Raw genomic sequence first — 26495 nt, forward strand, 5'->3', positions numbered from 1 at the left:
AAGGCTATCTTCTACTATGATTTGGATCTTAAATAGGAAGGCAATTTCCTCACCTCCCACTGTCGTCTTTTGTGCCCCTTCTGACAATGTGTTCTGGTACGTCAGTGTATCTCCAGCATCAATGGAGGGCAAAGTGGGGGGTCTACACAGGGCATTTATCAGAAATTACCCTCCCACTCCTCCATTAACAGAAATGCCTTCATGTCAGCAGAATTGCTGCTATGCCGATGGAACAGCAACTTACAGCACAATTCTTTCTCTAATTAATTCTCGTTGAATAGATCAGAGTATGATTCTGAGGTCGTTTATGCATGGGAGTTTTACCTGAGGTTTGTTGCTCACTGGACCCACACTTTCCTGTTGCAAATCTATGCACCAGCAGTCTTCAAGCTCAAATCAAGAAGCATTTGAGTCCCCGCCCCTTGAAATGTTGCTTTGTAATTGGCTGTAATGCTAACTGTAAGAAAAACCCCCCACCCCTGCGGAAACCCAAGTGCCATATTAAAAAACATTTTAAAAACAAAATTGAGATATCTAAAAGGAGTGGTAGGGGGGAGAAACCAAAGCCTGATTTTTTTAAATCCTTTCTTCTGCTCAGAAAGAACTCAGAGAAAGCAGGAAGCATTTGAATCCCCACCCCTTGACACACTGCCTTGTAATTGGCTGTAGTGCTTTCTGTGAAAGAAACATCACTTGCCCAAGCTTCTGTGTCCCATGCTTTGCCTTATGCATGGTGATTTCACCTGGGCTGATCTCCAGGGAGATGGAAGAGTTGAGTAGTTAGAGGAATAGGAAGTCCTGGAATTTGGGATGGCTGACCATGAGGTCATCTCTAATGGACGAAAAACTCATGCATAACTCCAAAGAACAACCGAGACAGACCGGGGGCGAACTGAGTGAAAGCACCCATGTATAAACAACCATGCATAAATGACCTGAGTAGACCTGCTTAGGGTGGCAATGTTAGGATCCAAGTCAATTTCAGATAATTTGTTTTACTATCATTGTCATGGGCCTTGCCTTGGGAGCTGAGGACTTGGAGGACTCTGAAGCTGAAGTGGAGGAACAGGTTGCCTCTGGGCCCTCAGTACTCCATTGCAGCCAGTAGCACAGGAGCCTGAAACAACTCAGCAGGAACCACAGCTAGGCAGAGAGATGGAACAAGGGCAGAGAGAAGCTACTCTTCCCCCAACCCCTGCAGTGGAAGCTGAGAATGGCAGCCCTCCAAGCTCACCTGAACCTGATAGGCGTATCAGGACTCGGCAGCATGTGGTTCTTCAAGGTAGAAGGAGAAGTGCTCGCTTGGAGAGGCTAAGCAGACAGAGAACTGGTGCTGAGTCGTTTCAGGATGAAGCCTAGCATGGAAGTGCACTGACTGGTAAAGGCAGTGCAGGCGTGCTTTCACTTTGCGGCAGCAACCGTGCAGTTTTTCTCTGTTCCCGCTACTGCTCATGATTGTTCTCTCCGGCCATTGACTCCTGCCTGCTTTGATGACGCCTCCGACTTCTGACCTCAGTAGACAGCATAATCTTTGTCGCCTGCTCCGAAAGGGGCTAGATACCTCCCGCATGTCTGAGGACTGCGGGCACCGCCCAGCCCTTGGCCTACGCCGGCACAATCTTGGAGTTAACAAATTTTAATGTTATATAATTACAAATGAATGTTTCTTCTGCTAAACTATATGTTATAACCTAATTTAAACTGAAATACACATAGACATTTTGATCACAGACTTAAATTCACTCAAGATTCAAAGGCAAAGGGGATTATTAGTAATATCCACAAGACTTAAACAGTATGTTGACAAAAACTACTGTTCCTTAGTGATTAAACCTTCTTCAGTGTCCTACAGATACCCATGACATCTACACTGTTGATTCTGACAATGTTATGATCAAAACTCTGCTAGAGGTGAGGAGCCTGGGATGTCATAGGGTCCAAAATTCAGGAGACCCTTGGGAAGTCACTGAACACTCTTTTGCTGATACCTCTATCAATGAGAAGGAATCAGCTAAAAATACTATTTAGAGTGGAATAGGATCACCAGTTTGACACTGCTTTACTAGGTTGATACCTGCACACATAGTATATGAGAGACTTATACTAACCAGGTATGTGTTTATACATTGATATATTTAATATTCATAGCTAAGTAATCATTCCAGTTAGATTAATGATGAATTGAAGATTCCAATCTGTATAATTATGTTTTATAGTATTACAACAAGAACCTATTATACCAGATGTTTGAGTAATTAGGAATAGAATTTGTAAGTATTTTTCAAACATCTCTTTCAAGACTTATATAATGGGCTCTCAAAAAGATGGTAACTAACCCATTATTTTTCTGTCTTTTCAGACAACATATACACATGCCTGGTTGGGTTTGAACTGTTTGTATTTGTATTCATTAATGTATTTCTGTAAATGTGTGCAGGCTTAAGAACGGGTTTTAATTAACCACTGATGAAGGCCCCATAGGCCGAAACGCGTTTGGTATGTGGTTACAGTTATCAACCTCAGGATATGCCATTGTGCTATTTTAATGTTTTTAAATAATTTTAAATTTTACATAGTGCTTCTAATAAATTATACTTTCAGTATTTATACATAGACTTATATATATTTTCTTTTCACCCAACCTTGGGTACCCAGCAACGGAATCTTTTAAATGACCAATATTGGCAAAACTGCCTGCTTTTTGTGCCTGTGCAGTTGGGGCATCTATTTGAGAAATGATTGCAATATTAGGTAGTATGCCTCAATTCAAAAATCTCAAATGGGATTTTTAAAAAACTATGTGCCTTTTAAAATTGGAGGTTGTGGCAGAAGAAAAGGGTGGGGAGCAGCTGCTGTGAAAGAGCACTGTATTTGTGTGAGAAAGCAGCACAATCAGACAAATGGAAATATGCAAATTCCTTTAGATATATCCAAACAGTTTGCTCTCTGCTCAAGACTGGCAAGCAGGATGTTAGCTTCACTCATGGGCGCTCAAGCATTCTTAGTCACGACACCTTGCCTGTAATTCTAGAAATCAGATTTTGACATATCTGCAGTAGAAAGCAGGACTGGGCAGATAATTTCAACCTGCCCTTCCTGGGATTAACTGGAAATATGTTCCCCTGGTCAGCAGCTCCTCCATGGACCCTTCTTTAAACTTCCTACTCTTGTTCTCGTAAGGTGCAGTTAAAGCCATGCAGGAAATCCATCTACTTCCCTTAGCTCCAATGCATAATTAATGCTGCTGTTACAGTTCTGTAGCTGCAGATATTGGCCAGTTTACTGCTGTGTGGGATTTATACATATCCAGATATTTTATACAAAGTCAAATGTATTTTGGCAAGAAAGAGAAGGTTTCGGTAACTTTACCATGACTATATCGGTGTTATCATCTCATTAATGAAAAAAACTGTTCAATGAAAGACTCATTTCAAATGAGATATTCATCAATAATGTCACATTATCGAAAAACATACCACATAGATTGCCTCTCCCAAGAAAAAGAAAAACAACGCTCCCAAGAAAAATAAAAGCAATGCTTATGCTTACATCTGCTAAAATCAACAGGGAAGTTTCTGCTGAAATTCTCATCCATCTGATAACTGAAATCAGCAGTGGCGGTGAAGAAAGGTTTTCACGTTTCTCACTCCAGACATATAAAACACAATTCCTAAAGTTATCCACCTCAGTACTAGCCTGCATTCCTTTAGAAAACATAAGATGTTCAGAGAACAAGATGCTCTCCCCTTATAAGGGTGGAAGCCATGGTTTAGGGAGTTCAGGGACAGCCATGCTTTGAGAGGGGAGTTGAGAAGTAACCATCAAAAAGAGAAAAGATCCCCCGGCATATGACCTGATGAGAAATGACTTGCCATGTGAAGAATGTAATTGGGAAGATTTTAATCTGAACAAGCAAGGAACCAATAAGTCAAATTTATCTCTGTCTTTAAAGATCACAGGGATAAGTGAAGGGACAAAAAGATCTGTTTAATCGAATTTGCTTTTCCTGTGCTCAGATGTGATAGTATTGTGTGATCTTATGCTGTTCAATTGGTTGTTTTCAAGGCCAAATCAGTCCACACTTACCAAAAGTGTGTGTGTGGGGGGGCAGCTGTTAAGCCCTACTTTCCTAGAGAGCTCACATCAGAGAGCAGTCCCCTCTATAGCAATTCGGAGAGACAGGGAGACGCAGAAGTGGTATTAAGGTCTTTTAAGAGACAGAAGGTGAATGGAGCCAAAGTGCAGAACTTCCGGCTGGACTAAATCTCTAAGAATTGGTCTGCTGGTGGCAGCTGTAAGAAGTGAGAAAGAAGATTGAGTAGGTTAAGGGCTGGAAAGAGGCAAACTCATGGAAGTCTAGTAACTTGAGACCAACACCAGCAGTATAAATCCCTTATTCTCAGTGGCAGAACAAGGGTCTCAAGAGTCATTTTACAACATGTTCATACTTTGCTGTACTTTGGCCAACCATTAGCAAAAACACTGCCAACCAACAGCTGAACTTTTGCCAGTGATGAATCAGGAAGATCAACAAATTTCAATTGTCCATATGTTGTATAGGCAAAAGAATAATCCTTTTTGTCTACGTATTTATTCTGAACAAATTATACTAACGTGCTTTACCAGACTCAAAGCAGCTCAAATTGCTAGTGCCAAAATTCCCTCTTACTTCTGACCCAAAGTAAAAATGACCAGGTTTTAGGAATTGGGCTGCAGCCATCACTTAGGTATATAGGGTGAAAGATAATGTTGCCATAAACAAGGGCACTTTTTCTCATAGACAGCACTGTTTTAAAAGAACAATTAAAAGAAACCAGTCCCATAACTGGAGGCAAGCTATTGTCACATTTGTGTGTATACTAATGACCTAAATCATCCCAAATAAATGAACCATTGTTCTAAGCTGAATGTGCACTACTAATCAATACTTACTGCAACTGCCTCCAGGATTTGTTTCACAGCATCAGCGGCATCTCGCTCACTGTAATATCCCTTTTCCACAATCCTATCAAGAAAACAGAAGATACAGCTTAAATGCAAGGATTAAATAAGAACACACAATCCTGCTTCAATGTCTCATTAAAAACTAACCCCAAAGAAATCAAATCAGCACCTCTTACAATGTCTCCTATAGAATAAGAAGTGCCACACTCATAACTAAAAATAGTTACTGCCTATAACGAAGGATTCTCAGCTAAAATAAAAAGATTCCTTTAATATATCAACACATGTGCAGTAAAAATGAAATCCACTTCTGCTAACAAATATTAAAATCAAAGCTGCCACAAGAAATGCACCTATTATTGACTGGCATATTTTACTGGTCACGGACCGTTTTAATAAACTGTACTGTACTGACTCTGGCACCAGATGATAGGCACATCATCTCTATATACTTTGCTAGGGATAAACCCATTTCCACCAATGAGATGTAGGCCTGAGTAGGGATAGAGGATGAAGCCTAACCATGCTAGCAAGAAGTAAAAGAGAGTTACAGTAAGTTCATGCCATCTGGATGGCGGGACTCCATAATGTAGGTGACCAGTCTTATAGACTATTTGGATTTCACGGATACTTTTCATCCTGTACTGGCAATAGCTAAAATGTGAGAAATACACATGAGGTCTTGGGACGCATTTCAGCACAAGAGCAGGCATTTGCATTGTTTACATAGAGCACCAATTCATAGGATGATAATTAAAAGGAAGACTTCATACCTTTTACTCTGGAACAGTTCCATTAAAATCAATGGGCCTGCTCCAGAATCAGGGTTTTGAGGACTGCAGAAATAAAGAATCTTATCTCAAGACAGAAAATAGTTTGGTTTTCAGATTACTCAGTGATGTTGAATGGTTGTAGAAAGATTACTTCATAAACTAAAATGACTTCACAGTACAGATTAAGATGAATTCTAAAATCTTTGGACTCCATGCAAAAAGACCACAACACAGTGAAATAACTACAACACAGTGAAGATACAGCACAATAATTTATCACGACATGTTTCTGAATTAGTAAAGCAAATAGTAAAGCTAATGTATTTAGAAGCATGCATGAATTCAAGAACAGACATAATAAGCAAACCTTTCCTATATAACCGTGGTCTTGGAATTTTCTTTCCTGACGTTTCTTGACACTGAGAGACACTGTCCTTCAGTGTTACTACTCTGAAGATGCCTGCCACAGCTGCTGGCAAAACGTCAGGAAAGAAAATTCCAAGACCATGGTTACACAGCCCGGATAACCCGGATAACCTACAAGAACCAATGAACTCTGACCGTGAAAGCCTTCGACAATACTTTCCTATATACTTGATTTATTTCTTCATTTATCCCAAAGAAATAGCATCTTAAATTAGCTCAGTACAGAACTTTTCATAGTACAGAAAAGTTGCCACCTTTTGATTGAAGAAATGCTGACTCCTTATGTGGTGCCAGAAGATAAGCAGGAAAGACTAAAGATGGAGCCTGGCAGGTCAGAAGTCAATAGCAAAAAATATCTTTGTGGGGGTTTGCTCAATCTATATTGGTTTTTCAGATCCTGGCACCTTCCAGAACACCATCTAACTGGTCAAACCAGAAAAATAGTACTGGATGATTGGTAGTATTTCAGCAGAACTTGAGAATACTGTGCATATGGGGAAAGAGGGACAAAGAAAGAAGGGACAGAGAACACCGTGAATCATGTCATGGGCTAAAATTTAAAAAAGGAACAGGTCTGGGGCATTTATTAATAACCTGTTACTTTTTTGTCTTTCTTTTTTACAAAGTTATACATTATCTAGATTTATTGATGTCCACAATATATTAGCAAGGCAGAAAGATTAAGCAATTACTCATCCTTCCCCTCCTCAGTTTTGAAACAGAGAGAAAAAAATTCTACATGGCCCATAAAGGATCTTGTTCTTTAATTAAACCACGTTCCACATGTTCCCTAAAACTGAAAATATGCAATTCGATATGTTACAAGCGGGGAAGCATGAGAAACTCACAGGAAAATCCCTGCCTACCTGCCCCTGGCACTGCACTCAATGCCCCACCATCACTGCTCTCCCTACCTCCCTCCCACCTGCGTTGCTCTGCCTACCCCCCACCCATGGCACTCCACTCCACTCAACGCCCCACCCTTGCTGCTCTCCCTACCTATCTCCCACTGCGTTGCTCTGCCTACTGTTGTCTCTCCCTACCCACCCCAAAACAACACACTTACCTCCTCCATCGATGCATGACTCGCAGTACAAACACACACACCCCACTCGCAGCTGGGCCAGCCTCTCCCCCACCACTGCTGGAGCCACTGCCAAAGCTAGGTAGCCTCCATGGCTACCAGGCCCACTGTAGCTTCCAGCCTCCTTGCTGCTGGGTCTGTCTCTTTCCCACTATTGCAGGAGCCGCCGCCAAAGCCAGGTGGTCCTCTGCAGCTGTGTGCTTCTGTGCTGCTGAGTATGTTTCCCTCCCCCCAAGATTGCCGGAACTGCCACCACCGCTGAACCCAGGAGGCCCTCTGTGGCTGCTGGCCTCCTTGGTGCCAGGCCTCCTCTCCCCTCAACGTTGATGGAGCTGCCACCAAAGCCAGGTGGCCCTCCATGGCTGCTGGGCCCACTATGGCTGCTGGCCTGCTGACCGCTGGGCCAGCCTCCCCCCCTCCACATCACTGGAGCCTTCATCGAAGCCAGGTGGCCTCCACAGCTGCCCAGCCCAGCCTTCTCATCACTGAGCCCAGCCTGCTCCCCACTGTCACTGCTGCCCCATGACCCCACAAGTCCCTTCACCAACACATGTTCCAGGCGCCAACAGAGAATGTATGAGAATTCACTGCACGTGAACGGGCAACACTCTTGTTTTTTTGGGGGGGGGGTTAACCAGTGTGGTGTAGTGGTTAGGAACGGTGAACTCTAACCTAGAGAACTGGGTTTGATTTCCCACTCCTCCTCATGAACAGCAGACTCCAATCTGGTGAACCAGGTTGGTTTCCCCACTCCTACACATGAAGCCTGCTAGGTGACCTTGGGCTGGTCACAGCTCTCTCTGAACTCTCTTAGCCTCACCTACCTCACAAGGTGTCTGTTGTGGGAGAGGAAGGGAAGTTGGCATATAAAGACCAACTCTTCTTCTTCTATGTAATTTTTTTTACAGTTTTCAGATTTTTCTGCAAACCCGGGGGAGGGGCTGAGTTTGGAGAACAAGTAACTAGACCTGCATTTTAGTGCTGATGCTCAATGTTTGGAAAGACAAAGTATCTCATTTTTAAATGGCCTACTTACTGTATTTGCAAACGCTACTTTTGTAAATTTTGCAGAAAATTTTCCAAGGGCTTGTAATTTTTAAACTATTTAGAGATATTTTAAATGACCTTACAGTCAAGCGATGCATGCACATGCCTACTACTGGCAATCTATTGTTTAGCCAACATAAAATCTTTGAAAAATCAAAGAGCATGTGCAGGTCTGAATGCTTCATGCTATGTAATAAAATATGCCAGTGAAGGCAATAGGAATTTGATATCAAGGTGATCTAATCCAGCCCATTGAATAAGAGTAGAATCTAGTAACACAGTAAGGAATACTGGTACTAGTAAGCATTTTCTGCAGTCTGCTACCAAATTATAGCCAATTCTGTAGAGGAATAACACAGTCATTTTAAGTGCTGATGTCAACATCTTTAAACGAAGAAAATAAAGATTTGCCTTTTAAATACTTTTTCTGTTTTTCCCCTTTCTACTTTTCCTTGTTAACAATAAAATACATTTGAACATTTTTAAAAAAATGTTGGCTTCACAGAGCACAAGATTCAAACTGGGCACTTATTGGCAGAGCTAGCTAGTATAAACTTCCATTTTCACTAAACTGCATGACAAAAGCCATGAAATGTTTACTCTATGTTTACATGTAACACTAAACATTTGCTTGAAATAGTATATAACACAGGAAGGTACAGACATTAATACTGTGGCAAAGATAAGAATACAAAAATTTGGCAAGATGGGAGAGAAGAAAAAAACCTCTATTAAAGAAAACAGAAGGTTCCACTTTGTTCATCTCCCAGAGCTTTACAGTTAGAGGCAGTCTGAAGGTAGGATTATTCCAAACTGTCTCCCCAATCCAACTAGGGAGCTTACATGTATGGAACAAGGATTCCATATTTATATCCCTAACTGGATGATGCAACTACTTATAGAAGAGGATGGTGCACACGTGGTTTCTCCCTGATCTAGCTACTGCAGCTATGCACATAACAGCCCTTTCAGAGAATCTGTTATACTGCAACATTCTGTTCAGGAAGAGGAGGGGAGAAGGGGTCACACCTTTCCCTTTACCAAATAAATTGCTAGCAAAATTGCCAATTTTCTGAAAGACTAATTGTGTTGCATGCAAAGCTCAACCAAGTCTTTTTTTCCTGCAATAAATGAACAGTGGTTAGCTTCATGCCAGAACCCAGATGTTTTGCTAGGATCTTTTCAGGCAATTAATGACATCTCAACTTTTTTTTGTCACTATAGCCACTGCCCACTGCTTTCCATAGGTCCTTGGACTTACAGCAGTGTATACTGGGTCAAGAAAGCCCCAGAAGCTGCCCCACACACTGTGTGGGAAAGTTATGCTTGTGGTTGCTCACCACTGAAGAAAAGACACCAGACCATTAAACTTCAGAAGATGGAGACAGCTGTATAACTTTCCATATAGAGAAATACTTTCCCTTACTGGGTCAAGTAACCGTGTGTGTGTGTGGGGGGGGGGTTCTTTTACAGAACTATTTGGGAGGCTTTTGGAGGAGCATTTCTTAGAAACATAATTGGTTGGTCCTTGAAATTTAAATTTTCTTATCTGTTGTCAGACATTTTCATTAACAAGAGGTACCAGACAACATTCGACTGGAGCAAATACCCTTTATTCTGTTACAAGTCAAAACTCAGCTGAAGTGAAGGATCGGTTTCTTACTGAGAGTTCCTGCCCAACACTTCCAAGTTCATTTTCTTAATAGCTTCATCTCTGGAAACTGAGTCTTTCCATTTAAGAACTATAGCTCATGATACAGGGTACTATCACACATTTCTGTAGGGTGATGATGAGGAAATACATATATTTCGACTAGTAATCCCACATCACACACTCTAAATTCATAATCCTAAACACACTTGACATTAAGAGAAACATGGAGCTGCCACAGCTCGACACTTCATTTCCTCTCTTCCTCATAATTTCAGCCACAGTGTTAAACACTGTGTGCTACCTGGTCCTAGTTCTCACATCAGTGGCTGTGGAAGGTGGGAGCAGGGCAACACATATTACAGTGGCATCATGTCACATGTTGTATTAAATTTGGTACTGTTAGGGAAGGGCAGGGGGGGGGAGAAGCATGGAGTGATGGTACCTTCATGTCTCTCGCAACATCTAGGTGCCCTGCCTCCAAATATGTTTAAAATTAAAGCTTTCCTTGGAAATAAATGCTACTGTAAGTGGGACTTGCGTGCATGGCAATACAAATATGAGCTGGAGATATCTGGAACTGCAATGCCTTAGTCTTCCTTCGCACAACTCTGAGCAAAACATAAAAGCCAAAACTAGCTGACATACAACTTGAATAAGATCCTTCTTCTCAAGAAGATATATCTAATTTTATCATATGATTTCCCCCATACACTAATGAACTCTTGTGAAATCAGAGAATAAGCAGTGGTAGACCAAAAATGCTATTTGAGTGAAATACAACTACTTCTTCAAAGGGAAAAAGGACCCAGTTAATCTTTAATATTTTAACAGTCATCACTTAGGGAATGGCAGCTAGCCAATGAAAATCTATTAAGGTTCTTATCTCACAAGAAAATGCAAAATTCTCACAAGAGTATTTAGAAGACACATAAGACTGCTATGACATCCGCAGCCACTTTTTTTAAAAAAAGTTGCTCCTTCAGGAGTAAAGTGACACACATTTTAGAGCCTAATAAAGCAAGTGTAAAAAACAGCACAAAAATCCCTACTGAGTGTATTCTTTTTTAAAAAATATTTTTTTTCATTTGACATATCAACATGAAAACAATATCCAATAGTAAAAATAATAGTAGTAATAAAAAAACCCAAATAATATCACTAATTAAACAATAAAATGACTTCCCCCTCTCCCTCTTCCATCTAAAAATAAATTGTATAAACTTTTGCTAACGCAGCTAAGCCCAATATTAATTTAATTACCCTGTTCTTATCCTAGCCAGCATTATTAAATCAGTACCTAATGTAAAATTAATACCAAGTGTAGATAAGGGATTAGATCAAAGAGTATCCTTTAAATGGTCCCATTAAAAATTGATTTTCACAGTAAATTCTCCAAGCCTCCCATTCCCCCCAAAATTGTACATTATCATTCTGGTTTATCAAAGCTGTAAGCTTCACCAGCTCAGTCAATTCCAGCATCTTTTTTATCCAGTCTTTTTTGTCTGGTATATCGACTGTCTTCCATTTAGCTGCATGTATCAATCGTGCATAAATCGTGGTGGCATAAATCGTGGTGGCATAAATCAAAAAGGTTCGGTGAGTAAGAATGGTATCCGGTATCATACTTAATAGCATCATTTCAGGTGTTTTAGAAATATTTTGTTGTAAAATCAACCTTATTTCATTATATATCATCTCCCAAAATTTCTTAGCTTTTTCACAAGTCCACCACATATGATGAAAAGATCCTATTTCTTTATTACATTTCCAACAGTTTGGTGACATTGAAGCAAACGATTTTGCTAATTTCTTCAGTGTTAAATACCATTTATACATCATTTTGTATACATTTTCTCTTAGTGATTGCGAAGATATAACCTACTGAGTGTATTCTAAACAAGTATTCCATACAACATATTTAGAAATATTCCAATGCTTTTTATTTTTCCTATGCAAGCATGTAAAGTGCTGTCAAGTTGCAGCTGACTTCTGGCAACCCAGTAGGGTTTTCAAGGCAAGAGACTAACAGAGGTGGTTTGCTATTGCCTTCCTCTGCATAGCGACCCTGGTATTCCTTGGTGGTCTCCCATCCAAATACTAACTAGGGCCAACCCTGCTTAGTTTCTGAGATGAAGAAGAAGAAGAAGAGTTGGCTTTTATATGCCGACAATCACCTTCCCCTCCCCTCCCCACAACAGACACCCTGTGAGGTAGGTGAGGCTGAGAGAGAATGACTTGCCCAAGGTCACCCAGCTGACTTCGTGTGTAGGAGTGGGGAAACAAATCCAGTTCACCAGATTAGCCTCTGCCACTCATGTGGAGGAGTAGGGAATCAAACCCGGTTCTCCAGATCATACTGCACTGCTCCAAACCACCTTTCTTAACCACTACACCACGCTGGCTACCTGATGAGATTAGGCTACCCTGGGCCATCCAGGCTAGGGCATTCATCCTATACAACCCCCCAAATTTCTAATTTGATGGCAATTTTGATGCAAGATTAAGTTAAATCTTGATAATGTAGGATAACCCAAAACCATCCTCACAATAAGTAATAATAATTTTCTATAGAAACCTATACTGAAAGCCAGTCAGAAAATATGCAAAACATCCAGTAAAAAGGTAAAGGTCCCCTGTGCAAGCACCGGGTCATTCCTGACCCATGGGGTGACATCACATCCCGATGTTTACTAGGCAGACTTTGTTTACGGGGTGGTTTGCCGGAGTGGTTTGCCAGTGCCTTCCCCAGTCAACTTCCCTTTACCCTCAGCAAGATGGGTACTCATTTTACCAACCTCAGAAGGATGGAAGGCTGAGTCAACCTTGAACCGGCTACCTGAAACCAACTTCCGTTGGGATCGAACTCAGGTCGTGAGCAGAGCTTGGACTGCAGTACTGCAGCTTACCACCCTGTGCCACGGGGCTCCTAAAACATCCAGTAAAGTAATAATATAAAAGCCTACAATCTAAAGCATAATGATAGTAAATTTCAAAATAAGTTAAAAGCAGTAAATATGTATAAATTCCTGCTGGAGAAAAAATACTAATGATGTCTCACAAATTATAAAAGGTGAAAGAATGTCTCAAGAATTGTAAAAGGCTAATTGTACATGTCCCCCTCTTGGATGCATACCTTAACATGATGAGGGGGTTTGTGTATGTCAGCAAAGCTGAGAGCAATACCATGAGGGGCCTAGACTATGTCAAGAGGCTAAACTCCTAGCAGAGTCACTCAAGGAGGAATGGTCACAGCTGAGACACCAACTGAAGATGCATCCACACCCTTCAGGAATCAACAGCCACACCAGCAGAAGAGAACGGACAGTTCTAATGGTGATGGGGACAGAGGAATCCTTGAAGGGTAGCAACAGGGCAGAAGCAGTAGTGGAAGGTGACACTGGCATAGGATCTATCATAGACAATGGCACCTAATGGGCAAGCAATTATCACCTTTGCAGACATATCTTCTTTAAGCAATGGACAGATTCACTGGTTCCAGTATCTACAGACTAAAACATTCCTACAAACACTACTAAGTAAAGAAGAATAAGAAGCCAACCGACAGGTTTTGGAAAATCAGCAATAGCTGGAGAAAGGAATATATTTTCTAAGATCTATAATTATTTATTGGATGTTGATAGTAAATAGCAGGGAAAAAATTGTACAGCTCTGGATGAAAGATCTAAAAGCCCCCAGTAAACCAAGAGCTTGGATGGACCAAGGGTCTGATTCAGTATAAGGCAGTTTCATGTGTTCACCCATGTTAAGAAGTGGTTTAAAATTTTCAGTAAACCTCCTGCCAAAGAAAACTTAATAAAAATGCTGTACCAGAGGCACCTGTCACCCTTTAAATTGGTAAAAAATTATCAAGGGGCTAAAGGGGATTGTTGGGTATGTGGGGATATCAATGCAACCTTTATACATATAATAGTGGGAATATATGAATGGTAGAATACTAGAATATGATTGCTACAGTGATCTCTCAAGGTATAAAGAAAGGTTTCTCTGTTGAATTGTGTGGATTTCCTTACTAAAGAATTAGCTTTAATCAGACAACAGAAAGTATGGCTTCATGTGCAATGCAATGCAGGTTAGCAAGTGCTGGTTATCAAAGAAATGGTGTGGGAAAGTGTCTTGTGGAGGCTGGATACTACTCCCACTTGCTACCCCCTTAGGGGGCAAAGGCTCATTCCTTGTTGCAGGAATGGGTTGGATGGATTTCTGCCCTCAAGGCCTTTTAAGGTACCAGGATAGTGTCTGGGTCCTGTTGCTGTTATCTGGGCAGAGGAGAACTAGACAAAGATCTGCTCCATGAGGCCTTGCCCTCTGACCCAATGCCACAGTATACAGTGAGGGGAAAAAGTATTTGATCCCCTGCTGAATTTGCCCGTTTGCCCTCTGACGAAGAAATGACCAGTCTATAATTTTAATGGTAGGTCTATTGTAGCTGTGAGAGACGGAATAACAACAGGAAAAACCCCAGAAACCCAGAAGACAAAAGTCAGAGATTGATGTGCATTATAATGAGTGAAATAAGTATTTGATCCTGTATCAACCAGCTTGAAAACTGGGCTACAAGACTATTGCCAAGCAGCTTGGTGAGAAGGTGACAACAGTTGGTGCAATAATTCGCAAATGGAAGAAACACAAAATAACTGTCAACCTCCCTCGGTCTGGGGCTCCATGCAAGATCTCATCTCGTGGAGTTGCAATGATCATGAGAACGGTGATGAAGCAGCCCAGAACTACACGGGGGACTTGTCAATGATCTCAGGGCAGCTGGGACCATAGTCACCATGAAAACAGTTGGTAACACACTACACTGTGAAGGACTGAGATCTTGCAGAGCCTGCAAGGTCCCCTTGCTCAAGACAGCATGTGTACAGGCCCGTCTGCAGTTTGCCAATGCACATCTGAATGACCCAGAGGAGAACTGGGTGAAAGTGTTGTGGTCAGATGAGACCAAAATCGAGCTCTTTGGCATCAACTCAACTCGCCGTGTTTGGAGGAGGAGGAATGCTGCCTACGACCCCAAGAACACCATCCCCACAGTCAAACATGGAGGGGGACATATTATGCTTTGGGGGTGTTTTTCTGCTAAGGGGACAGGACACCTTCACCGCATCGAAGGGACGATGGACAGGACCATATATCGTCAAATCTTGGCTGAGCACCTCCTTCCCTCAGCCAGGGCATTGAAAATGGGTCGAGGATGGGTATTCCAGCATGACAATGACCCAAAACACACGGCCAAGGCAACAAAGGAGTGGCTCAAGAAGAAGCACATTAAGGTCCTGGAGTGGCCTAGCCAGTCTCCAGACCTTAATCCCATTGAAAATCTGTGGAGGGAGCTGAAGGTTCGAGTAGCTACATATCAGCCTCGAAATCTTACTGACTTGGAGAGGATCTGCAAAGAGGAGTGGGACAAAATACCTCCTGAGATGTGTGCAAACCTGGTGGCCACCTACAAGAAACGTCTGACCTCTGTAATTGCCAACAAGGGTTTTGCCACCAAGTACTAAGTCATCTTTTGCAAAGGGATCAAATACTTATTTCACTCATTATAATGCACATCAATCTCTGACTTTTGTCTTCTGGGGTTTTTCCTGTTGTTATTCTGTCTCTCACAGCTACCATTAAAATTATGGACTGGTCATTTCTTCGTCAGAGGGCAAACGGGCAAATTCAGCAGGGGATCAAATACTTTTCCCCCCTCACTGTACACCAGCCGGTGGAGAGCAAGGCCAAGGCATTGCATGGGCCAGGTTAGTATGACTGGGCTGAAATCCTGCCGTATCACTCTTGGACTCCTGCTTTCCCACCCAGAAACACAAAATGGCCCATCTTCATGGTAAGGGTCCTTGTTACAATTATATTCCTTTATGACATATAATTTTCACAGATCACCTACCTGTCAAACAGTTCTCCTCCCGTGACCAACTCCAAGACAAGGCTGATTTCTGTGGGAGTTTCAAATATCTCCTTCAGTTTTATCTAGAGGAATGAACAACATAAGGAGTTTCTCCCCATCTTTGCTCATCAGAGAACATTTACATGTTAAGACTATCTACGAAAAGGAGATACAACAAAGGATGGATAAGTTTAACCACTTTCTCCCTTTTGTTTGTAGAAATTTGTAGGAACTTACTTTAATTTTTAAATTCCTCCTGAGATCTCTGTGTCTTCCATTCTGTCTACAGGTCTTCAAGCGCAGGGGGAAAGCTGGCTTTTGTCAGGAAGGTTCCAGCTTTGGATTTCTTGGATTGAACAGTGAACTGGAGTAGATGGTCTTTAAGGCCCCTTCCAGCTCTGCATCTATGGCTCTGGATCCCTACAGCTCACCAGCTCACAGTAAACCAGAGCAGGTAAGACAGACTGGTTTCCCAAAGGCCCCTCATCAGAATATTTCCGGATCCAATGGAAATACTTTTAAATGGAACCAAACTCTGGAGGAGAAAGCCTTTTGTGCATGGTCTGTTTCCACTGGAACTGCTGCTCTCTAACTGCACAGTATTTGCAGTCGAATTCTCAAAACACTATGCACAGGGGCTCCCCCCCTCCGAAGAAATCCCCAAAATACCTTGTAATCAATTATGCATCCTCAGTGAAAATGCAGAGCTTCTGAACCACGTGAGTCACTCCTCCTGAAAACGCTGCTTTGTAACTGGCTGTGATGTTTTTTAAAAAATACACCACCATCCCCACAGCAGGATTCTTTCATTTGATCTGAACTAAGTGCCCATTTTACAGCCAAAGCAGAGAAGGGAGCGGACAACCCCCCCCCCCACACACACCAATTTGTTTCTGGCTACCTCAATACAGGGGTCATAAACCAAATGCATTAATGTGTGCTAAAGGACCCCAAGCCCATGTACTCCTTGCCTGGGGACCCAAGATGTATCTCACTGGTTCCAAACAAGACCCAGCCCCTCTGGCATTCCTTCATTGGCTTGTTGGCCCAAGACGTGCAGCAACCAATAGGGGATCAACCCGAGGAGGCCATCAGCCAAAGGCCCACTGTACGGTTCCTTTCTGCCCACCCCTGCTTTAGGCACTGAGGCGCTGGAATGGAATGAGCGGGAGGGGCAGAAAGGGCAGGCGACCACTCGGCCCCTTAGAAGACAATCTCTGCTTGAATCCAAGTGATACCCTCTGCAAATGGCTATGAGGAAAGTTCCGCTTAGAACAGCACCACATAAACCACAGGATCGCGACTCTGCGCAAGAACCGGGGGGCAGCCTCTCTTTGTGCCAACAAGGTGCCCTACAAAACCCGCTCTGAGCCCAGCTTGACTGGGAACGAGGCTGGACTATAAATGCGAATATAAATAAATGTTCTAAATAATGAGTTTAACAAGCCCACATCCAGGCTGATTTACATGTTGCTCTAGGTACACTTACTTAGAAGTAAGCCCCATTCAACCCTGGGACCTTTTACTACTAAGCAAATATGTGTGGGACTGGGGAGGGTTGCACTCCATGCAGTGTATGCATTTCTACCCTGAGGTCAATGGGGCTTACTTTCACATCACGCATTCTGGAAGAGGAAGTTTGTGGTCCATTGCAGCCCCAAATAGCAGCTTCTGGCAATGCCTTAAAGACTCACTTTGGAAGACGATGAGTGGCTTCCTCTTGGCAAGGGTGGATAGGACTGCAGCGAGGTGCTCGTGGTGGCGCAGGAGCTTTCTTCCGGGAAACGATGTTCCCATGAGTGCTGTTTCAAGGTGTTATGCATTTCCCATAAAAGGAAAATAATCTCTCAACTGTTCAATCTGAAACTGAGCTACACTCTCTGTGAAACTGACCAAATAAGCAGCCTCATGGTATCCCAGCATTATTCTTTCCCGAGTGCACTTGCAAATGGCTTCAATGGGAGGAGTTGGAGGAGGGGGACAGACAAGTGGGAGGGAGAAGCAAGAATGGTGTGGAGAGAAAAACCAAAGTGACAAGTATGCACAGGACTGGCTTTCGATTTGGGATCGAGGCAGACTTTAAATTCAGGGTTAAACAGCATCCTGAAAATGCGGGGGGAACGCAAGGGGAGAGCAAGGCAATTTCTGAAGGTTGGAAAATACATGTATAATTAAAACAAAGCCCTGAAGTAGTTGGGGGATGACCACAATGGGAACAACCCAGGCATAAAAGGCCGAAGACTCTTCAAGAAACCCTTGGTTCAAAAAGAAGAGCTGTGTATTAATGCATTAAGAAATCATTGTTCTCATCTGGTTGTTAAAGACAAGAATAATTCATCTTTGTAACTGCATCATTTTCCTTCCACTTTTTGATTCTGCTGTATTTTCCTGTCCTTCTGTATGGCAAAAAAAGGACATTATATGTGCTTTTATGAGTTTATGTGTTTCTATTTATGCATTTATATTATGTATTTATGCATTTATATTATAATTATTTACATATATATTAAATGCTTTTGAATGTTTTAGACATTTTAATGTTCGCTGCCTTGAAAATCCTGAATTGGGTGGAAAGGCAGCCAGAAATAAAATAAAGTAATTAACACCATTAAAGTGTTACATCAGTATTGAAGGCATACAAGCAAATACAAATGTTTAAGTTTGTACTTTAGAAATATCAAACTTACAATATTTGGATGTGAAAGTCGAAGTAGAACTCCTATTTCTGTTCGAACAATCTTCTTGTCTACCTAATTAAAAGGAAGAGTATATTTTAAATTGCTGTCAGTGTTCATCATTTGTTTGAATACTGCTGCAATCTTAATTACATATACTAGAAAGTAATTACCAATTGACTCAGCAGGTCTCAGTGTAAATAAATATGCTTAGGAGCAGGCTGTAAGCTGTAAAGAATTATTTAAAAAGAGCCAAAGATTTCAGTGAGGTAAATACAAATAACGTACACACAATTAAGACTGAAATTTGATTAATTCTGTCAAGGCCAAACATTCTACAGTTAAAGGGTAAACTGACTTAGTGGTTCTGAGTCATCCAAATTACACATCAAGAAAGAAATCTCCTTCAATATATTATCATGAGAAAATTCATTAACAAAAGTATAAGAGCAGTGTAGTTATAACTTAAGAAAAACTTTCCAGCTACAAAGGCAGCTGAAGAACATTTGTAATTCATAAAGAATGAAACCTGTTGATACAGTAGCTGCTGAGGGTGTAAGATTATGATGTAAAAATAATCTATGTACCATTCCAATTTCTAATAGCATTTTATATAAATAAGAGGAAATGTATCCTGCAAAGGGCTTAATAATTTAAAAAGTACTAGTAACATGATTAATGATGGGAGTGAGCCCCCATGGTAAGTAAAGGGTGACAGAGGGAACTTTGTGGGCTCCAAATAGATCCACTTTGGATCATCTTGGCCTCCACAGAGGCCTGGGTCTGATTCTGGATTCAGGGGGAACCCATGAAAGCCAGTATGAATCCAGAATCAGAACCAGGCCTCTGCAGAGGCCAAGATGATGCAAAGTGGATCTATTTGGAGCCCGCAAAGTTCCCTCCGTCACCCTTTACTTACTTGGACTCAGAGGGGAGGGCTATGTAGTAGGACTTGCATTAGACCCTAGACGCTGCTTACAGAATCCAGGACTGCAAGGGGACTAAGTATCTCAGGATGCTGCTATGCACACTTTTGTCCTTTATGACACTGTGCTCATACAAACAGGAAAAAGGGGGCAGTGGAGCCCACACTGGGGCAGCATGGGCCCCAGTGTATACCAGTCCTAATTCAGGGCCCAGATTATGTGTGAGTAAAGTGCCATCAAATTGCAGCCACCTTATGGCAACCCGTTTATTTAATTAGCATATTGTCCAGAAGCTGACATCCATCCAAATATTTTGAGAACAGACTGGAGGGGATCCTCCCAGCTCTGCACAAAAGTCTGATTTAGTAAGATGGGTAGAACAATCCTGAAGGCTGAATGGCCTTAGGAGCTGGTGTGACCCCTGAGCCTGTGTTAGTGCCACTTACGCCAGTTAAATGGGCACTAATGCTGGCACAGGGCCGCTTACACTGGTGCTGGGGACCCACACAGCAAGGGCTTGCGTCAGAGCCAAAGGGGCGTTCCCGGGGGCGGGCTGACTTTAGTCAGCTCTCTGAGCCCTTTCACCCCGAGAACACTCCCTTTTGCCAGTGCAAACTTGTGCCTGCAAAAATGGAGGCGCAGCCCTGTGAAACTGCGTGCAGCCGTTTCACAGGGTTTGAGGCAGCATGACTGTGTTGTCCCTGGGCCTGCCGCAATCACCGTCCCTTAAGATTGCATTATAATTTTTAAAGCCAAACATTACCATTTATACATTCATGATTTAGGGTAATCACACATAACATTAGAAGTGCATGACCACATTCTTAAAGCTATGTTGTTTCCAAGTACCTCTTATTTGTGTGCAGTCTCACTGACACTAGCATGAAGAAAACTGCAAAAATCCACTATGATAAGCAAGATACTTCCCTTCCCCCCAAAATGCTTCTGACCTGTATATTTCTATAAGACAATAAGTTGACAGCAGAATTCAGAGAGTATAAGGGGCTGCAACTAACAGTTAAAGGAAGTTTGTTAGTAATCCTGAGTAGTGGAAATGTTGCAGGTACTCTAGAGAAATCAGAAAGAGAGGTAATTTTGAGAAGTGTTGGACAGATCAGAGAACAACATGATACCCCAATATGGATGACAACATCAACAACTCATCCTGAATTTGTCTGTCAGCCTGAGAAAATTATCTAGGTTTAAGATACCAAAGCAAGGTGTACATAAAGAAAGACTTCCCTTTGTTTTATTGGGCTAGGACCCCTTCCCTTCCAGTACACATTAGTGCCTGCAAGCTACTTCTCTAGGAGACAGCAGTAACCCTCTAATCCCAGTATGCCACAGAGGATTTTCTTTCTGCAACTCTAGAAAGTTAATTTTAGAAATATGCTCAAAGACAGAATGTTATTTCACTTGTTTAGATGTTTGGGAGAAAGATTGCTGTTTCTCATAAGGTAAGGTATCCTTCACACTCGAAAGCCCCAGCAAGCTAGCTATAATAAGAGAGTAGGGAATAAGTGCCTGGAGGGTAAACAAAAGAGAAGAAAGGAAGAATAGGAAAAGTATCATTGTTTGTTAAGCTTCAGTAGACTTGTTTTTCTTTGCATCTCCACTTAAGATGAATATTGCATGTCTCTGTAGAATTCATCCCACAACCTGACAAAGCAAAGCATAAAGTACACAGTGCTTCTCCATACTATGAACATCCCGCAGGCTTCCCCACCCCCTTCCAGTTCACAAAGTGCTCAAAATTCCATCAGGCATTTCCCACCCTTCATTCAGTGGTACCAGAGGATGAATATATATATACACGTACAATATAAACAATGGAGTTCAAGTTTCAGAGATGTGATTGTACCTGTAAATTGTATGCATGTCTTTTTGCCTAGTAGGTCCCCAATTAGGAGAATAATATCATTGCTGTTGTCCTTAAATGTTTCAGCATCATGGTAACAATACAAATTAGGCATATGCAAATAAAAGAATGTGAGATCTGGAATAATGAAAGCTAGTACGGTAATGAATGCAACATATTGGCCACTGCAGAAGTACCATTCCTTTCTGTGGGCTTATAAGAAAAGAGAATATGTCACATCAGAGGCTCAATGAAATGCAGTCTCTCATTACAATCAAGTTGTTATCACAATTCAAGGGCCAGTATTCTCCTTATTGCTATGTGAATTCTAGCTATAGTATTCACTTCACTTAAGAGTGTGGAGAAAGTCCTTCTACAAGGGGCTGTGCAAACAGATGTGAGCTCCTAGGTTTGCAAAGGATCACTGAACTGGGCAAATAATACTCTGCAATAGATTTTTTTTCTGATGCCACTTGATACTCTTCCTAATACTAAATATACATGAATAAGGCAATACCTGTTCTTGGAACAACTTCTTTAGAGTAACACAGAGCTCCTCAGCAGGCAAAGCCTGAAACAACATATTTTTAAAAAAATTACCAAAACACTGTAGCAAATAAAAACTTGGTTTTTAATCCCCTTTCACTAGCCCCAATGAATGCATTCGTACTATTTAGCTAATGGTATTAACCAACAGTCTGTGATTATATAATAGAGTTAACCTTTTGTAGAAATTTATTATATATCGATTGCAGCAAGCCCCGGAAGCTCTTACTAAAAGAAAATACAACTCATTTATCTCACTGTGAATTTGTGTGTTGGGTCCTTAGCACTGTGATCTTTGCAACCTCTCGGCTGGAGCTTCTGGTGCTCCTTGGCATGTGACTCCTGGGCGCTGGAGGCCCCTCAAGAACAGCTAAGGAGTGCAATATGGGGGTATGCAGAAAGAGGGGGAATTGGGGGGAAAACTGGAAAAATCTTGCATCTTTGAAAACAGACAGAAGGCAACTAACAGTGCATTCCCATGCGGAATGCCTGCGCTGGGCTTAGGAGGCAATGTGGCTGCGCTGCCTCCAAAGGAGGTTTCGGTGCCACTGAAACCTCCTCCCGGCGCAAAAAATCCATACACCACTGTATACCTAAAAGGTGTATACCTAAAAGATACACCTAAAAGGTGATGTATCTTACCAAAAATAAAAAGGGGTGTTCCCGGCCCGAAAGGGCTTTGGAAGCCACCTGAAGGCGGCCCCGCCCCCAGGCTGGCACCAGAACGCCCTGGGAATGCCTACCGGGACGCCGTTACGCCAGGGAAACCCCTGCCAGAATGCCAGCACAGCCTTTGCCAGCAGTGGCCAGCGACTGGCATCCGAGCCTTCCCGCCGGCTTTGGGGCCACTAACGCTGGCTTAAGTTGGGGCCATTAACACCTGGCCTCCTAAAGGACTTTTGCCCTGGACTCCGGCGCATCTCAGGAATGCACTGTAAGAATCCAACCAAACTTGTATAAAATATGCTCATTTATCCACTTTTACACAATAAGCATAACCACTGTACCTTGTGTGAACTTTTCACATCTTGCTGACTACTCTAACTATTTGTAAATGGTTGTTGGTATCTCATACAGTGTTTCAGTTCCTAAAAATTGGAAGCTTAATCTAATATAATGAAAAGTAATACACAGGAAAGTATTCAATGCCACTACTAATGTTCCCATATGAAAGCCAGTGTGGTGTGGTCGTTACGAGTATCTGGGAGACTCAGGTTCAAATCCCCACACATGCCATAGAAGCTTGTAGGGTGACCTTGGGCCAGTCACACTCTATGCGTAGCGAACCTCACAGGGTTGTTGTGAGGATAAAGAGGAGGAGAGGAGAATGATGCAAGCCACTTTGGGTCCCCATTGGAGAGAAAGGCAGGGTATACATGAATTAATAAAATAATAAAATATGCTTAACAAATTATAAATCTTTGTACAATTCCCTTGTACTATTGTAAACAATCAGAATATGGTTTAGATCCAGCAAGCTGATTCAAAGTTATTGTAATGATATATTGTTGGCTTTCTTTCTGCACTAATCCTGACTGCTTTTTGGGGATGAATTGTTGTCTGACTTTGTGTTGGGAAGGACTGCCTGAGAGTATTTACTTATGTACTGCATATCAGTGAAGCTGCTCCAATGCTGCTATGATGGCATGTGTATGATTATACATGAGGGAGTTCTTTGAATCTGGCACAGATTATAATAAGAGTTTATTGTTGACCAGCCTCTGTCTACCTCTATTTAGGGACAACAAAATGCAAGACAGCTGGCAAAAAGCAAACTTTGCTGCCACCCCTAGACAGACATCTATGAACATAATAAAACAAACAAACAAACAAGCAAACAAATTAATCAGTGAACTCTACTGGATGCCTCTATCCTTTCTAAAATATGAGAATATATGCTGTTTTATAGTCAACTGCATATGCACCACTCAAAAGTTGCAATGTAAAGACTCATTAGACTAGAATTCTTAGATATGAAAGGATTTCATCATAGTTGGACCAAACCACCTTAAATATAAGGGTCTTTCATGCAATGAAAGTGCAAGCTTGATGAATGTTGCATGAGATCAGGATATGTCTCAAGAAAGACCCCATTTTCCAAACATTCAAAACACAATGGTTTAGGTTCAAAGAACCATGAGTGGAGCTCTGCTCGTGAGACAACTCTTTCCTGCCTCTCCATGCCTTATGCTGCCTCCTGCATCAACCAAAAAGCTGCTCCTGAGAATTAGAGCCCTCCACCCCAGCAATTAGGGATGCAGCATGGGAGGCTTCAGCTCAAGTGAGAAAGCTGTGGAGCTATTCAACACCCACCAATCTTGCTTGAGTCAATGAGACTTTCACTTGTGCAAAGGTACCTTTGGATCCCCTACAGTATCTTTTACACAGAAAAATCTGTGGCCATTGCTATTGTGATTGCTATTGTGTGGGCAACTATTCAATATTGTCTGAGACATTAATAGTAACAAAATGTACAGTTATTTTGTTCCCCCCATACCTATGCCATCATTCCCTGTGGATTTGAGGTAAGTAAGATACAGTGAAATTTTTAGGGACCCACCATTCATTCTCTGCTTCACATATCTCCCCCACACCATAAGTGTTGTTGTTTTGCATTACTGCATTTTATATGGTGAGTTCATGCAGTGTGTATAGATAGAAGCTATTTTGGTTCTTGCAATGGGACTACATAATGTGGACTGAACATAACACACAATTTGACCATTGAAAACTGGTTGTGCTAGTTTAGCACTAGGGGAAAAATGTATTTCTTGCTGTTCTCTGGAAAGACCCCTCTACAGTGATGACAGCATACATCTTCCCCCACCCCCAGACATACATATTCTCCTCAAAATCTCATTTGGTACTACTGGTTAAACGATTCTCCTCTCACCTCCCACTGATATTAAAATCCTCCAAGTGTATCAGTACTGCATATACTCCCTGGAGGGTGCCCAATATATCACTAATGAGAAGTCATATAATGCCCAGGCTAATCTGGGCTTTCAAAAACATGTAATTTTTAATTGGGGACAGAGCTTTCTTCCCTGTGCTTCCCTGCTATTCTGCATAAGTATTAAATATTTTTCTTCTTTTAAAGTACTATGGATCTAAAATACAAGCAATTATACGCTGTCCCTACAGCAAAGCCACATCCTTTTTTAGAAAAGGTTTACTATATTATTTCCTGAGAAAGATGCATGTTCTCTTTATCTCTCCCCGTATGGGGAACTCTGTGCTGGATTTTACATTTTTTATTAATGGGCATTTATTTATTAACACTTATTAATAAGTGTTAACACTTATTTTACCCACGGTGAAGTGCTCCTTGCTCATTAAGTCTGTGCTGATACCATAACACTATTCAAGAATGAGACTTAGGGGAAACATAGCACTACATATGAAGTCATGAAAAAAAAACCATGGAGAAACCATCATTGGAAAGTATATCCGGATTAATGGATTAGCATTTTGAGCACTTTTACTGCCAGTTGCTAGAGGGAATGCTGCTCAACTAGACCATTTTTTTCCCAGAGGGAAAGGTAAGAACCAATGACCAGAAGGGTATCTCACAATATTTGTAAAGGAATACTAGGCTCAGAACGAAGCTACTATGTCTTCATATTGAATACGTACAACTGCAACCCTTAAAATATGCAAGTGTTGTGGAGAAACACCTTCCACCCAAGAATTCATCCCAGTTATTGTGAGTGACTGCCCTGTTGCAGGATGTTAGTTGGCAGAAGGGAGAGGGGTAGGAGATAGGAACCATCATGCTCCCAGCACAGAGCACTCAAGCTCTTACTTATGCTAATGGCTTGGTACTTCACCCCCTGCTGATAAATCAAAGAGCCATAAAGCTGGGAAGACGAAAGTGACACTTTTCTTTAGGGACAGGAAGGCCATCCCAAAGGGGGAGGGGAGAAAGACAGGTTATAACAACAATGAAAACGAAGAAGGGTTTTTTTTCCATTTTGGACAGTTCTTTGGGTGCACACAAGCTGTGGTGGTTTAAGCTTTCACCAAATGACTCCATCTTGTCCATCAAGTAGGGGATAATGGAGAGATGTCCCAACCTGGAGATCTAGGGTAATGATAAAATTTAACTTATTGCAACTTCAAGTAAAGCTTGCATATCCTAAACCAAACATCATTTAGGAAGTACCTAGAGAAGGGAAAGAGGTCTCTGTATTTTCACCTTTTCTTTGTTCCCTTGCTAAGACCAAAAGCTTGAACAAAATATATGCTGTCTTTTATTCTTTTATTGTCGAAGGCTTTCACGGTCAGAGTTCATTGGTTCTTGTAGGTTATCCGGGCTGTGTAACCGTGGTCTTGGAATTTTCTTTCCTGACGTTTCGCCAGCAACTGTGGCAGGCATCTTCAGAGTAGTAACACTGAAGATGCCTGCCACAGTTGCTGGCGAAACGTCAGGAAAGAAAATTCCAAGACCACGGTTACACAGCCCGGATAACCTACAAGAACCAATTTTATTCTTTTATTAAACTTCTTAATATTTTGAGCTCTCTAAGACTGATCTTTGGAAATTCACCACACATATTCAGTCTGGCAATCTGAAGTATGTTAATGGGGAGGGGCAATAGAAACGCTTGCCATCCTTGGAGTACGATAGCTCTAAAACTGGGGTGGGGAA

General features: G+C 41.8%; 1 long non-coding RNA gene across 2 annotated transcripts in view; it reads right to left on the reverse strand.

The window, feature by feature from the left end:
• Positions 1 to 4931: 4931 nt before the first annotated feature.
• LOC130493158 (uncharacterized) overlaps positions 4932 to 26495 on the reverse strand; it is a 30002-nt gene continuing 8438 nt past the window's right edge. The window contains exons 2-5 of one of the 2 annotated variants that reach the window (XR_008933950.1): positions 21816 to 21869; positions 18527 to 18589; positions 15840 to 15922; positions 4932 to 5005 (exon numbers count right to left, since the gene is read on the reverse strand). This is a non-coding gene — a long non-coding RNA (uncharacterized LOC130493158). The remainder of the gene's footprint in view (positions 5006 to 15839; positions 15923 to 18526; positions 18590 to 21815; positions 21870 to 26495) is intronic. The other variant, XR_008933949.1, reaches the window with a different exon arrangement.

Source organism: Euleptes europaea, unplaced genomic scaffold, assembly GCF_029931775.1.
Source record: "Euleptes europaea isolate rEulEur1 unplaced genomic scaffold, rEulEur1.hap1 scaffold_77, whole genome shotgun sequence".
NCBI classification, from domain to species: domain Eukaryota; kingdom Metazoa; phylum Chordata; class Lepidosauria; order Squamata; family Sphaerodactylidae; genus Euleptes; species Euleptes europaea.